At 49.3% G+C, this 13,111-nt stretch overlaps 1 protein-coding gene and 1 pseudogene across 9 annotated transcripts in view; one reads left to right on the top strand and one right to left on the bottom strand.

Moving 5' to 3' along the window:
• Window positions 1–13,111, bottom strand: part of WWC1 (WW and C2 domain containing 1) — a 164,394-nt gene that overhangs the window by 134,098 nt on the left and 17,185 nt on the right. The gene's annotated exons all lie outside the window — the stretch shown is intronic.
• On the top strand, window positions 1,011–1,108 carry LOC113264165 (U6 spliceosomal RNA; annotated as a pseudogene).

Below are 13,111 nucleotides of genomic sequence, written 5' to 3'. Positions count from 1 at the left end.
CACACTTACGCCAAAAGCTGTCCACAGGTGAACCAGGGCCCAGCAAGCAGTGATGGGAAAACCTTCTGGAATCTGGCCAACCTCATGCCAGGAAAGGCAAGGCAGTCTACGGATGTCTTACAGACTTTCTCTACAGCCCATGGCTGGCTCCCTGGCCCTCCTGTCCTGGGTCCTCCACCAGGAGCCTGGTCTCTGCTACCCCAGTGCCACCCCACTCAGGCTCCTCCTGGCTTGGACCAGGTTGCATGTGGGGACTCAGGCTCCACCAGCCTAAGCCTTGGCCGTAGGCATTGTTTCTGCTGGTACCCTCATGGCTATATTTTTGCCCTACTCAGATCTACTTCCAGGGAGTCCACCATTTATTTTGCTGGCTCAAGCCCCTGCCTGGGGAGCTTATGGGGGGAAGCCCACACCTCCTTGTCTTGCTCCTGCCACTGTTCTCTGAGGGCTGGAACCCTGCCTTTGGGATCTCTGCTAAGTGCCTGCTGGGCCACCTCCTCTTTATGTGTTAGGGCCACAGGCACTAGCCTCCCAAGGCTTCCCACCTTCTAACTGCCCCATGTCCCCAAGGGCCATGTTCTGCCACCCCGGGGACTTCCCACACAGCACGCATCTGCTCTGACCCTGCGGCTGAATATGCTACAGTCTCACGACCTGCCTTTTCTCAGCAGGTGTGATCCCCTTTGAACTGACCTTCACACCCCATCCAGCTTCACTCCCTTATTCCACGTGGAGCTCTGGGAACAGGCGGAGAAACTCTTTTCCCCTGACAGTGTTTATGACCGGCTGTAATAATCCACTGTTTATTGATACTACAACGATGTGGTGTGCCCAACATCATAGCTCAGTAAGAGGCGGTCCGCCACCGAACAAAAACAAAAAATTAAAACAAACAGAACAACCAGGGCTATGCAATAATAAGTCCTATTGAATGGTCTGGCCAGTGCTCCTCAAACATCAACATGCTTAAGGACCACCGGGATCTTGTTAAAATGCAGTTTCTGCAGCTCGCGACGGTGGCACGTATACTAAAATTGGAACAATACAGAGATTAGCATGGCCCCTGTGCAAGGAGGGCACACACATTCGTGAAGCATTCCATATTAAAAACAAAAAAACAAAAACGGTTTCTGATTCAGTGGGCCTGGGGTGGAGTCTGAGATTGTGCATTTCTAACAAGCTCCCCGGCAATGCTGATGGGCTGGGCTACAGCCCACACTTCCAGCAGCAAAAGGGGAAGGGATCCCACTAATGAGTGGGAGTCTGCCACAGGGGGTGAGGCCAGGAGCGGGGCTCAGAATCGAGCATGTGCTTAGATCCAGGAACCACCAAGTCCCACTCATTGCCACAGAATCAGAACAATTTACTTAGAAGTTCTGAGAAAGAATGACCTGGGGATGGCCCGCTGCCCATGGACTCTCCCGAGCGGGTGGCTGCTGTGCTTGGCACCACATGGTTCTTGACCCTTGTCATGGTTTCCTGTACCAGGGGAGTCCAGTTCAAGGTCAGCTCTGCGATTTTTCCCAATCAGCATTGAATTTTTGGATACCGAGTTAACTGTGGTTGCTTGGCTGAAGGGTTAAGAGACAGGCTGGGGTCATGAAGGGGATAAGGGTCACCTAACGCTGTGATAATGTCTAGGCTGTTAACATTTCTGAGTACTGAGTCTGAGCCTTGCTGTCTGCTAAGTGCCTTACATGGAAGAATCCATGCTGCAATTCTCACAATAACGCTTCCAAGTGGGTTGCCACGTAAGAGCGGGAGCTCTGGAGCCAGACAGCCTGAGACTGAAGCCCAGCTTTGCCACTTTCTGGCTGTGTGACCTTAGGCAAATTACGTAGCCCCTCCATGCCTCCACTTCCTCCCTGTAGATGGGGAGAGTTACAGCACCTCCCTTAGACAGCTGGTTGAATAAATACAAAACATTTAGTGTGGCACTTAGCACTCAATAAAATCTTGGCTATTCTTTTAGCCTTATTTGTCTGAAGCAAGGAAACTGAGGCTCAAAGAGATTAAGGAGCTTGCCCAAGTTTACACAGCAAGTTAGAGGCACAACTGATTGGAAACAAAGTTTGCGAATTTATGAACAAATTTTAGATCTGTTGTTTGTAGGTTTGGGGAGGTAGCAGAAACCTCTGGTGGCCTCCAGCTGAGTCCCACCTGCCCAGCAGTGGGGGGTCCTATCCCCTTCCTTAGATTCCTATGAAATCTAGGCAGCTTCTTCTTCCCAGAGCAATCCGGTATGGGCTTCTCCTGCTTTTGACTAGAAGAGACTCGACTTAAAGTAGATCCCTTCCAGGCAGGAGCAGGGAGGGAGATGATGGATGGGGGAAGGCCTCGTGGAGCCCATAGCATCACCTCTGGCCTGTGCGGGAGGTGGGGCTCCCACGGATACAGGCGGGGCTGGGAGCTGGGCCCACACTGGGAGAATGGCAAAGTGCAGGGCCTGTTCAAGCGCTGCCGCTGTTACCCCAGGTAGACTATAAGCAGAGGACCGATCAAGAGAGCTCAGGAACCGCAGCTAACAATGTCCGGCACCTACGTGCTGCTGGGCATGCTGCAAAGTATTTTAGATAGTTTAATTTAAACTTATTAAAATTGGATGAAGTGTGGTTATGTAAGTGGATATTTTGTTTCTTATACACACATATATAGACAAACACTAAAGATGCTAAACACTGAAGTATTTAGTGGCAAAGACACATGATATCCAACTTAAGAGTAATAACCAACTTACTTTTTTTTTTAAGTAAGTTCCTTGCCCAGAGTGGGGCCCAACATGGGGCTTGAACTCATGACCCTGAGGTCAAGACCTGAGCTGAGATCAACCGACTGAGCTACCCAGGGCCCCTATAACCAACTTACTCTTAAATGGTTTATATATGTAATGGTTTCATATAATTACATATGTTTGTATCATATGCACACATATACAGACTCACATACACATAGGGAAAATGAGAGAATATAAGGTAGATGGGTAACATGTAAAAATCGGTAAATCTGGGTAAAGGGTATATGGAAATTTCTTATATTTTGGCAATTTTCCTGTAAGTTTGAAATTACATCAAAATTTAAAAGATACTAAAAGATGCACGGGAAAGATTTTTTTTTAATTAAAAACAGTATGAGGTCATTACTATTACCCCCATCTTATTAATGAGGGAAGTGGGGCAAAGCATGAGAGACAGAAAATGGGGCAGGACCCGCTGTGAGAAGCTTTGATGGTCAGGCTCAGAAGGTTGTCCCTCAGCAAACGTAGCGGGTGGGGGGGTGGATAAAGGGTGTGAGAAGAGGGGTGGTCAGCCCTGGATTATGCAAGACTGATCTGAAAGCAGGCCACAGGTTGGCTCGAAAGGACAGGCCTCTAGTTTGGTCTCTATTTTCAACTAAGCCTCAGTAGAAATAAACAGAACAGGAAGCAGGTGTCAGCCTATAAAAGAAAGGGTGGCAGAACTTGAGAGCCAGATGGGGGGGAGGGAGGAATCCAGAGGATGGAAACAGCGGTGGCCTGTGTGTAGTGTGGGAACTGGGCACATGGGTACCAGCAGGGAGGAATACCCACATTTTGCTGCATACCTTTTGGACCTTTAGAATTTGAACCATGCATGTTTTAGACATTACAGGGGCGCCTTCTCATGGGAGCAGCAGAAAAGGCAAAGCTGTTTGAGCCCAGGACTGGATTCAGGTTTAAATTTGTATAAGAGTGCAGTGTTTGTCTGGACCCAGAAATGATGTCCAGCAGGAAACTGGAAATGGGCACTTGAGGTTTCGCTGGAGGTAGCAGGAAGCGCAAGGTCATAGGACACTACTAGGGAAGAGCAACGGGAGACAAGACCACAAAATGCCCTCCCTTTCCGGGAGAAGACTGACCACCAATAGAGGAGGAAGGTCAACACCCACTAGACGCCTGTGCACTGTTGGCGGGAATGTAAGTTGGGAATGCACTATGAACAACAGTATGGGGGGGGGCACCTAGGGGGCCCAGTCAAGCATCTGCCTTTGGCTCAGGTCATGATCCTGGGGTCCTAGGATCCAGTGGCAATGGGCTCCCTGCTCAGCAGGGAGTCTGCTTCTCCCTCTGCCCCCGCTGCTGCTGGTGCAACCTCTCTCTCTCTCTCTCTGTCAAATAAATAAATAAAATCTTAAAAAACAAAACAAAACAACAGTATGCGGGTTCCTCAAAAAATTAAAACTAGAACTACCATATGACCTAGCAATTCCACTTCTGGGTATGTATTTGAAGGAAATGAAAACACTAATTCAAAAATATCTGCACCCCATGCTCACTGCAGCATCATTTACCCCAGCCAAGATATGGAAACAGCCTACGTGGCCGCTGATGAATGAATGGGTAAAGGAAATGTGGTATATATACAACGGAATAGTACCACGATTAAGAAGAATGAAGTCTTGTGTTAACATGGATGGACCTTGAGGGCATGATGCTAAGTGAAATAAGACAGAGAAAGATAAATACTGTATGTATGATCTCATATGTGGAATCCAAAAATAAAACAAAACAAAACAAGCTCATAGATACAGAGAATAGACTGGTGGTTGCCAGAGGCTGGAAGTGTGCTGGGCAAAATGAGTGACGGAGGTCAAAAGGTACAAACTTGCAGTTATAAAATAAATAAGTCCTGGAGATGTAATACACAGCATCATGACCACAGTTAACAACACTGCACTGCATACTTGAAAACTGCTAACAATAGCTATTCAAAGTTCTCACCACAAGGAAAAAAAAAAAACTGTAACTATGTATTGAGGGATGTTAACTGGACTTACTGCGATGATCATTTTGCAACATATACAAATACTGAATCATGACGGGGTACACCTAACACTAAATTTACATGTCAATCCTATCTCCACAAAATAAATAAAAATTAAAGACACCAGGAAAAGAGGAGGGTCAGCCCCATTGTTGGATGCCACAGGGAGGTCAGGGAAGACCTCATCGTGGGGTCTGGAACTGTGATCAGAGGCTGAGGTGGCAGGAGGAGGATGGCGAGTGCCGGAGCATGAGTGGGGGCTTGCGGAGCTGTGGCTACAGAACTCCTCTGCGTTCTTCAGAGGGAGGGGGTGTGGGCTGGGAGCTCACAGACTGGACACTTGTTCTTGGAGAGGGAACACCTGAGCGCACTGGAGAAAAATCCACAGATGCCTGATAAAAGAAAGAGATTTCTCTGATATGAGGCCCAAGAAGCAGGCCAGGCTGTGGCAGAGGCCAAAGGGATTCTAGTCCTGGTTGGATTCAGGGGTTCTCAAACTTAAGATGGCATCAAAATCATTGGAGGGCTCTTGTCACACATGTGGAGTCTGGGTTCCACATAATCCATGGGTTCTGATTATGTTGACTGAGGCTGGGCCTAGAAATCTGCATTTGAGCCACTCAGGAGGTTCAGATGTATGCAGTCAACAGATGATGCCAGCCTCAGGGGAAACCTGGCTCCTTGGCCAGAGTCAAGAAGAAACCCTGTTGGTTGTCACTACAGTGAGGGCCATGATCTACTCGCTGGAATGAAGAAAACCAGTATGAAGAGGGAGACAGGCAATCATTATAGATGTATCTTATTTAAAGTTAAAAGCAAACCCAGTTTTTCTAATTACAGAACTTTACAACTTTATGGCTTGACCTCTGGTGTCATTCACAAGGACTTATTTTCTAATACAGCAACCACTTCATTTTCCTGATCTGTAATTATTGTATGTTTTTACTATTTGTCTGTAAGCTCCATGAGGGGCGGCGACAGCCTTTGTTTACTGCGGGACCCCCTTCCTAGCACAGCTCCCACCAGGAACCAAATACACAAAGGTAATGGCATTCTTTTGTTTCAAGTCTACCCAATGTGCAGTAGAAGTGGAAGGAAATCAATGCCTAGTTAGAGCCATTTCGGGCCTGAGATGACCCAAATGACTTCTAGTGAACCCAAACAAACAGCCGAAGGATGTTCTGCTGGGCAAGCAAGAATGCTGCAGATCAAGCCCGCATGCTGGGCAGACACCAAGAGTCCAAAAGGAACTTGATTCTCGCGAAGTCTTCTGGGCCAAAGTAGTAAAAGGCGGCGCTCTCTTCAACGGAGTCAGTAAGGACGGTGAAGCCAAGATGCTGATCACCACCATGGACCAAGGAATTTGGTCAAGGACATGGATCCCTGGGGTGGGGGTGGGGGGCGCCGGGGGTTGAGAAACCTACTGTGGTCAGAAAAACAGCTCACTCACCCTGCTTCCTGAAGAGGGACATCTGCTAAACCAGGAGTAGAGCAAACACAAAAATCTGGCCTCTCCCAACAGACCCCGAGCAACTGGAAGAAGTTACCACTGCAGGAATGACCATAGTGAAAGGGACTCTGGTCTGAATTACCAGGATTAAGTCAGTGTTGCTCTCCCTGACAGCCTTGCCTGACCTACAGGATGGTGAAGAACAAGCATTTTGGGGGCAGGCAGACTGAATCTGAATCCCAGTTCTGCCACTTACTAGCTTACAATCACGGGCAAGTTTTCAACCCCCTACGCATCACTTTCCCCATCAGCAGAATGGAGATGGTATCCTTCTGACCTCATTGGGCTGCTATGAGAATTAAATTGGATACTGCATTCAAAGCCCACAGCCCAGATCCTGGCACAGTCTAAAGTCTTAATAAATGTTAGCTATTATTAGTTCTTACCCACAGGCTATGATCTATATGGTGACAATGTCTGCACGCCCTACTCTCTTGGAGTCTCAAGGACACAGATGTGTGCATGAAATCCAGACGGGGTTCTGCTGAGGTCAGACAGAAGATGCACTAGAGGCCCAACCCCCAGGCCTGCAACTCCATAGTAGCCTAGACCAATTTGTTCAAAAGCATTCCTGCTGCAATGGGAATTTAAAGATTTTTCACATTAAAGTAAAGACGAACTTAAATCTCTCTGATCCTTAACACGCCAGGAAAGAAATCACAAGACAGGTACAGCAAGGTGACGGACATCCCCCAGAGATCTACTTCTCCCCTCCCACAACAACTTTTTAAATATTTCCTAAATCACCTCGATTTTTCTGTATAGAACTGTAAAATCTTTAGTTTTAAATCCTTCTAGGGGGTACTTTTATATAATCTCACTGAAACCCTGCAAGTGTTTATAAGACCATATTTACCTACAGTCACGGTTCTCCAATCTGGCTCTACCCTGGCTCTACCCGTGCCCAGGCCATACTCCAGTCCAATTAAACCAGAATGTCTGGGGGTGGGCCAGACATGGGTATTATTAGCACTCCCCTCCTGTGAGACCAATGTGCAATTGAACTTGAGAATCACTGACTGATCCTTTTGTCCCCCAGCTCCAAACACAGCCTCCTATCCTCTGTTGTGGAAAGGAGATCAAAGGTTATTTCCCCATGGTAGAGCAATGGAGACTAGGGCTCAGGGAAGGCCAGTGACTCGTTGCTCTGAAGAAGGGCCAGAAACAGAATCTAAAACTCCCAGCTGGGGAGCATTCATTTCCTGACTCAGTGCACTCCCACTGCCTGCCAGCCACTGGGCCACCTAATAACCACGGACGGAGAACACGCAGGTGGTCATGCTGTTCAACTACTGTGTAAGGTGCCAGGAGACCCAGGCAAGGCACATGGGGAAGGCCTTTCTAACCTTCGTTTGTGACCTGAACCGCGATGTAAAGAAGTTGTCAAGCAATGGTGGGGTCTGGTGAAGGAAGTGTGAAGGTCCAGCTTGCACAAAAGTCTGGGGCTGATACTAAAATGGTCATAAGCCAATGAAGACCATTTCAACTGGCTGCCCGTGCTTGTGCTCAGGAGGCTCTTTAAATCAGGTCAGTTTCTGCCTGCGATCACTAACAAAACATCTCAGGTCATTCTGGCTGCAAATATGTGACCAGTGGCTCTGAGACTTGAGGGGGCAGAAGAGTCAATTTTGGATTCAGTAGGTTGCATATGAGAGTCTATGTTCCTTTTTTTTTTTTTTTTTAAGATTTTCTTTATTTATTCGAGAGAGAGCGAGTAAGCAGTAGAGCACAGGCAAGGGGAGGTGCAGAGCGAGAGGGAGAAGCAGGCTCCCCGCCAAGCAGGGAGCCTGATGCGGGACTCTATCCCAGGGTCCTGGGATCATGACCTGAGCCGAAGGCAGACGCTTAACCAACCGAGCCACCCAGGAACCCCAAGAATCTGTGTTTCTAACGAGTTCCCAGGAGAAGCTGGTGGGCTAGTCTGGGACCACATTTTGAGAACTTGGGCTGGGAGACCAGTAAGCAGCTGAACAAATACCCAGGGTCTCCACTGGCAGCTGGCAAATGTCTGTTTTATGTCAGTGATGGAAATAAAGCACTCAAGCTGGTTTTGAAACTCCTTGAGCTGTTAATATACCTTGCAGTAGTCCTGCCTAGCAAAAGTCATTGTTTACTGGAAAGATGTTCACCTCGGAAGTATGATCAGTTTTCCAAAAAATCTGGTACTCAAGATATAGGAATCAAGCAGTAATTATATAATGATTGATAAAGTTGTAAAATGTACTGAGGAGGTCTTAATTCTGCATCTATAACTATCTGGAGAGCGGAACTTGAATACACTGAGACACCTCTAATTTGGTTTTGGCCAACCCTACAAAGTATGTTCTAACTTATTCTCATTTTGCCAGTGAAGACCCTGAGACTCAGGAGGGTTTAGGTAGAACTTAACCAAGGTCACAGAACTAGCCAGTGACAAGGCTGAGGTGTAAATTCCAAATTGTGGTCAAGGGGACCAGCAACGGACAATGCCTCCCTCAGTGGCTTGTGAGGATTCAGTGAGAAGAGGAACTTGCCTCTTCCACACACCTCCCCTGCACTCCCTAGGGCTGAAGTTGAACTGGGGGCAGGGGGGCCTGAAAGCTCCCAGGGGTGAAGAGTCCAGCGACTCTTTCTCCGCACAGCAGCTCAGCGTGGATGTCCTGGCTCAGCACCATTGAGAAACAGAGACAACGGTTTCCTCTGATCCTCTCCTGAGTACGGATCTACAGATCCTATATATCCTGAAGTAAAGAGCAGTCCCCCTGGCTTCCGGAATCCCCTCAGACTTCCTGTTTCCCTGCACTTTATTTCACAACGGAGGAGGAAATCCTACCAGATTTTGCCTCCACTGGGCTTCAGGTTAGCCAAAGAACTAGGGCAACGGCGTGCTCCTAGCAATCATAGCCATGCAGGTAAACAGTGCTCCTGAAACCACTTCCTTCCGCTCTCCTAGCCTAAGAATGAGGGCCAGCTTATCTCACCTGCTTCCTTCGGTCTCGCTGTCTGTAAAACAGGCATAATATGGTACTCTCCCAGGCTAGTGTGAGGATTCAGTGAATGGACTGCCAGTTCTACAGAGACCAGCAGCAAGCAACACCTGGGGACCTGCTGGACAGGCCCCACAGCAGCCCTACTGACGCAAATTGGGGGTGGAGGTGGGAGTTGGGGGGTGGGAGTGGGATTTAACAAGCCCTCCAGGTGGTTCTGATGCTTCCCCAAGTTTGACAACCTCTGCCCTAAAATGTAAGCTCCACGAGGACAGGATTTTTGTTGGTCCAATCACTCCTGAGCCTCCAGGGCTGGCATATTACAGACACCCTAGCCATTTACAGGCACTCAATAAATATTTTTGAGTGATTAGATAAGTCCAGATGAAACAGGGGAGGAAGGAAACCAAGGTCCAGAGAGCCTGGCATTTCTAACTGTATCTGCACAGCTTGATGACTCCCTCACTGATTTGTAGTAAATATTACGCGTTGCAGACTGACTGCTGCGTCTCCCCTTGCATTCCCAGCTCCTAGCGCAGCGCCCAGCTCTTCACGACAGGCTCTTGGCAACACCCTGTTGAAGGCACAAATGTCACCCAGTTCCAAAGTTCCTAAGTTCACACCACAACTGCCAACAGGTGCAGCAGATGGGTCTGTCCCTCCATCTTCCTAAGATGGGTAAAAGAATTCTGGAGAACACCAAGCCCCCAGTTGTAATGCAACTTATCTGTTTAACTGTTTGCCCTTCTCCCTCGCCCAAGGGTACACCCTGCTGCCGCAGGGACTTTGCTCTGATCCTCAGCACTGGCAACGGGGCCTGAAGCCCGGCAGGCACTCAATAAATACCTGCTGAATGAACAGCCAACCCCTGGCTGGGTGCGACGCGATAAATCCCGATGCCCTTCTGCACCACCGCCATGCTAAAATCAGCACGTTCTCAAACAGCTCTCGAAGGGTCCCGGAGCTGGGGGGGTGCGGGGGGATGAAGGCACTTCCGGAGTGGAGAGACATGGTATCAAGCAGTTACAAATGAATTCCGGATACCTCCCGTTCCTGCAAACAGCCTTTTCAGTCCTGCCACGACAACCGCGATTCATTACCCCTGCTTCACACACAGCCCTGGTGCCAGCTCACTGGCAAGAGTCACTTCACTCCAGAAATTCCAGAGAAGGGCTTGTCTCCGATAAGACCAGGGGGAAAAGAATTTATTGACTTATTTATCTAATGAGTGCTGCCAAGGAGGTTTGCAAGCTCTGATGTCAACGTGGCCCAGGTGAGCCCTGGCTTACCAGAAGACACTGGAGCTGGTAAGGAAGGAACGATCATTCCAGTTGCTCTACCAAAGCACAGGAGGCCAAACGTGCCTCACTAGGACCAGCTGCCATTAGACAGCCGGGTGTGCCCTCGGCGCTGGGCTAAGACTTGCCATGTCCGTGGGTAGTAGGTCCTACTATGAGCAGAAGAAACTTATTCAAGGTCACTTACTACGGGTAATGACAGACCCAGACCTCGATTTGGCGCCCCGGGAAGATCTTTACAAAGACCTTATGTGCTGCAGGGAATGGTGCGGTATTGTCGGACCAGTGTTTGGCTGGCAGCACACAATCATTTTTCTCCACAGTGAACAACACGCTGATAGGTGTGTTTCTCTTGAGTCCTCTGCAGTTAAAAAGTTCCTTTTCCCTCTGCCTCCCTCTCTCTCTGCCCTTCCTCTCTCCGAATCTACTGAGATTACAGTGGTGCAAAGAGTAAGGCTTTGAAATCAGATGGACCCTGATTCAGATTCCAACTGTGCCTCTTTCTGCCTGACCTTGAGCTTGTCACTTGACCATTCTTACTAGCCTCAGTTTCCCCATTTGCAAAATGCCAAAAAATTACAATGGGCAACAGCGCTTGACACATGGCAGGTACTGGATAGAGATGATTAAATGTAACTAGGATTATCTTCATTATCACCAACGCTAAAACCTGTTAGTGTTTGCCTTGTTAGCAGTACAAAGACAAGCCATGCACTTGGAAGAAATTCCTGGAATACAAAGTGAAATGCTCGCAGAGCCCTAACTATCTAAGAAAAGCCACAACAGATGCAAGATCAGAAGGCTGTCCCAAGGTCACCTCATCCTAGCAGCCACCTGATGCCTGTATCTTGATATTTTATCCTTCCGAGTGAGGTACCAGTCAGTGGATCCGAAGGGCTGCTCCAGTGACCAAACAAGCAACCGCCACTGGGCGGGGAGAAAGCCAGCGTGGGGACAGCTGGGCTGCCACGGAACCAGGCCCAGCAACAGCAGGCAGCCGGCTGGGGAAAGTCAGCAGCTGCCGTTGGCCTGGTGTCCCGGCTGCCAGAGAGTGATGAATGGAGAAGGGGAAGAAAAAAGGCAACAAAGGTGTCCCTAATCTTGATGCAGCTTCATTTTTTTTTTTTTTTTCTGGCTGACCATTGAGCGAGAACTTAAGCCTGGGTCCTTTTTCTTTGGCAGACATTTGAAACTGAAAGATCCCATTTCTTCCCAACGGTGAGATGTCACGGGTAGAAGCATTGAGGAGACAATTGCGGGGTGGGGGTGGGGGTGGGGGGTGGAGAATGTGACCCACCGCACTTGTCCATCTTTCCCCTCCTCCCCACTCACTCTACTCCACCGCCCCCCCCGCCGCCCAAGCATCTTTAGAAACTGTTCTGTGTTCTCCCAACACAGCAACAGTGAACGCCTGTCCCCGCCTCAATCTCGCCCCTGTTATTTTGGCAAGAGGTTTTCGGCTCAGGAGCTGGAGGCTTAATGGCCTGCTGGTGAAGGTTGAATAACAAAACACCAGTGTATCCAGTTTCTGAGTTCTCTCTTCTTTTATCTCACTCTGAAACAGGGATTCGAGGCGGCCGAGAAGCTGGTCAGCAGCAAGCAGAGTCTCTCGCTGTTCGGCCTGAGGCTTCACGGATGGCCGGCCCTGTCCGTGCTGGGAGATGCAGGGCGTGTGAATTTTCCACACACACTCAGCCCAGATCCGGCCGGCGGCCCTGTCCAAGTGGAAGCCCCAGGAGATGTCACCCCAGCCGTTCCTCCGGCAGAAGCGGATTTCTCCTGTCCAGGGCCCCGCGTTGAGCTGGGCGCCGCAGGTTCTCATTGCCTGCGAGAGAGCTCCTGACAGCGTGGACAGCGGACTGCCCCTCACTTGGCAGCCCCTGCCAATGCCACCAAAACCTGACCAAGACAAGACATCTTCCAATGCAGGAAGCTCTGCAGCAACACGCCGGCCACCTTCCAACTCCCGCTTGTTTCAGCCTTGTCTCTCCTTATGTGCACCTGAGCTTGGTGTTCCAACCCGCCCAGTAACTAAGGCAACCCGATGCTCTTCTCCTCAAAAGAGCAGTGTTTCATAGCTACCTGGGATCCCGGGGGATTGGAGAATCAGGTCAGTTTGGCTAGGCAAAAAGCTGGGGGGTGGGGGGGTGACGACAGAGAGTAGCTGCCTTGGCTACTAATTCCCTGGCCACTGAGAACATTTACCCAAGCGACTTGGAAACGACTTTGAGCTCTCCACACACACTGCATCCTTTAGAATTTCTTTGCCTCTGTTTCTGTTCTCCCTTTCCCAGAGCTCTGGTTAGCTGGCTGCTCCCAGAAGGTGGGGCTTTTGCCCAACAGCCTCCTAATCCACGCTGAGGCTCTCACAGGCTCCTCGGATCAAGCCTCCTTTGCCACATCATCTCCCTGAGATGCACAGGGTTGCTTCAGCTCGGGAATAAACGGCAACTCTCAAGCCCACCTTATCGACAGGGCACCTTGGAACAGCTATAGCTGATACGAGTGTGGACTCAAGAGTCCCACTACCGGGGCTCCAATTCAGGGTGCCTCACCTAC

The sequence above is a fragment of the Ursus arctos genome, unplaced genomic scaffold, assembly GCF_023065955.2.
Source record: "Ursus arctos isolate Adak ecotype North America unplaced genomic scaffold, UrsArc2.0 scaffold_15, whole genome shotgun sequence".
Classification (NCBI taxonomy): domain Eukaryota; kingdom Metazoa; phylum Chordata; class Mammalia; order Carnivora; family Ursidae; genus Ursus; species Ursus arctos.
This window is presented reverse-complemented; position numbering and strand designations above follow the sequence as displayed.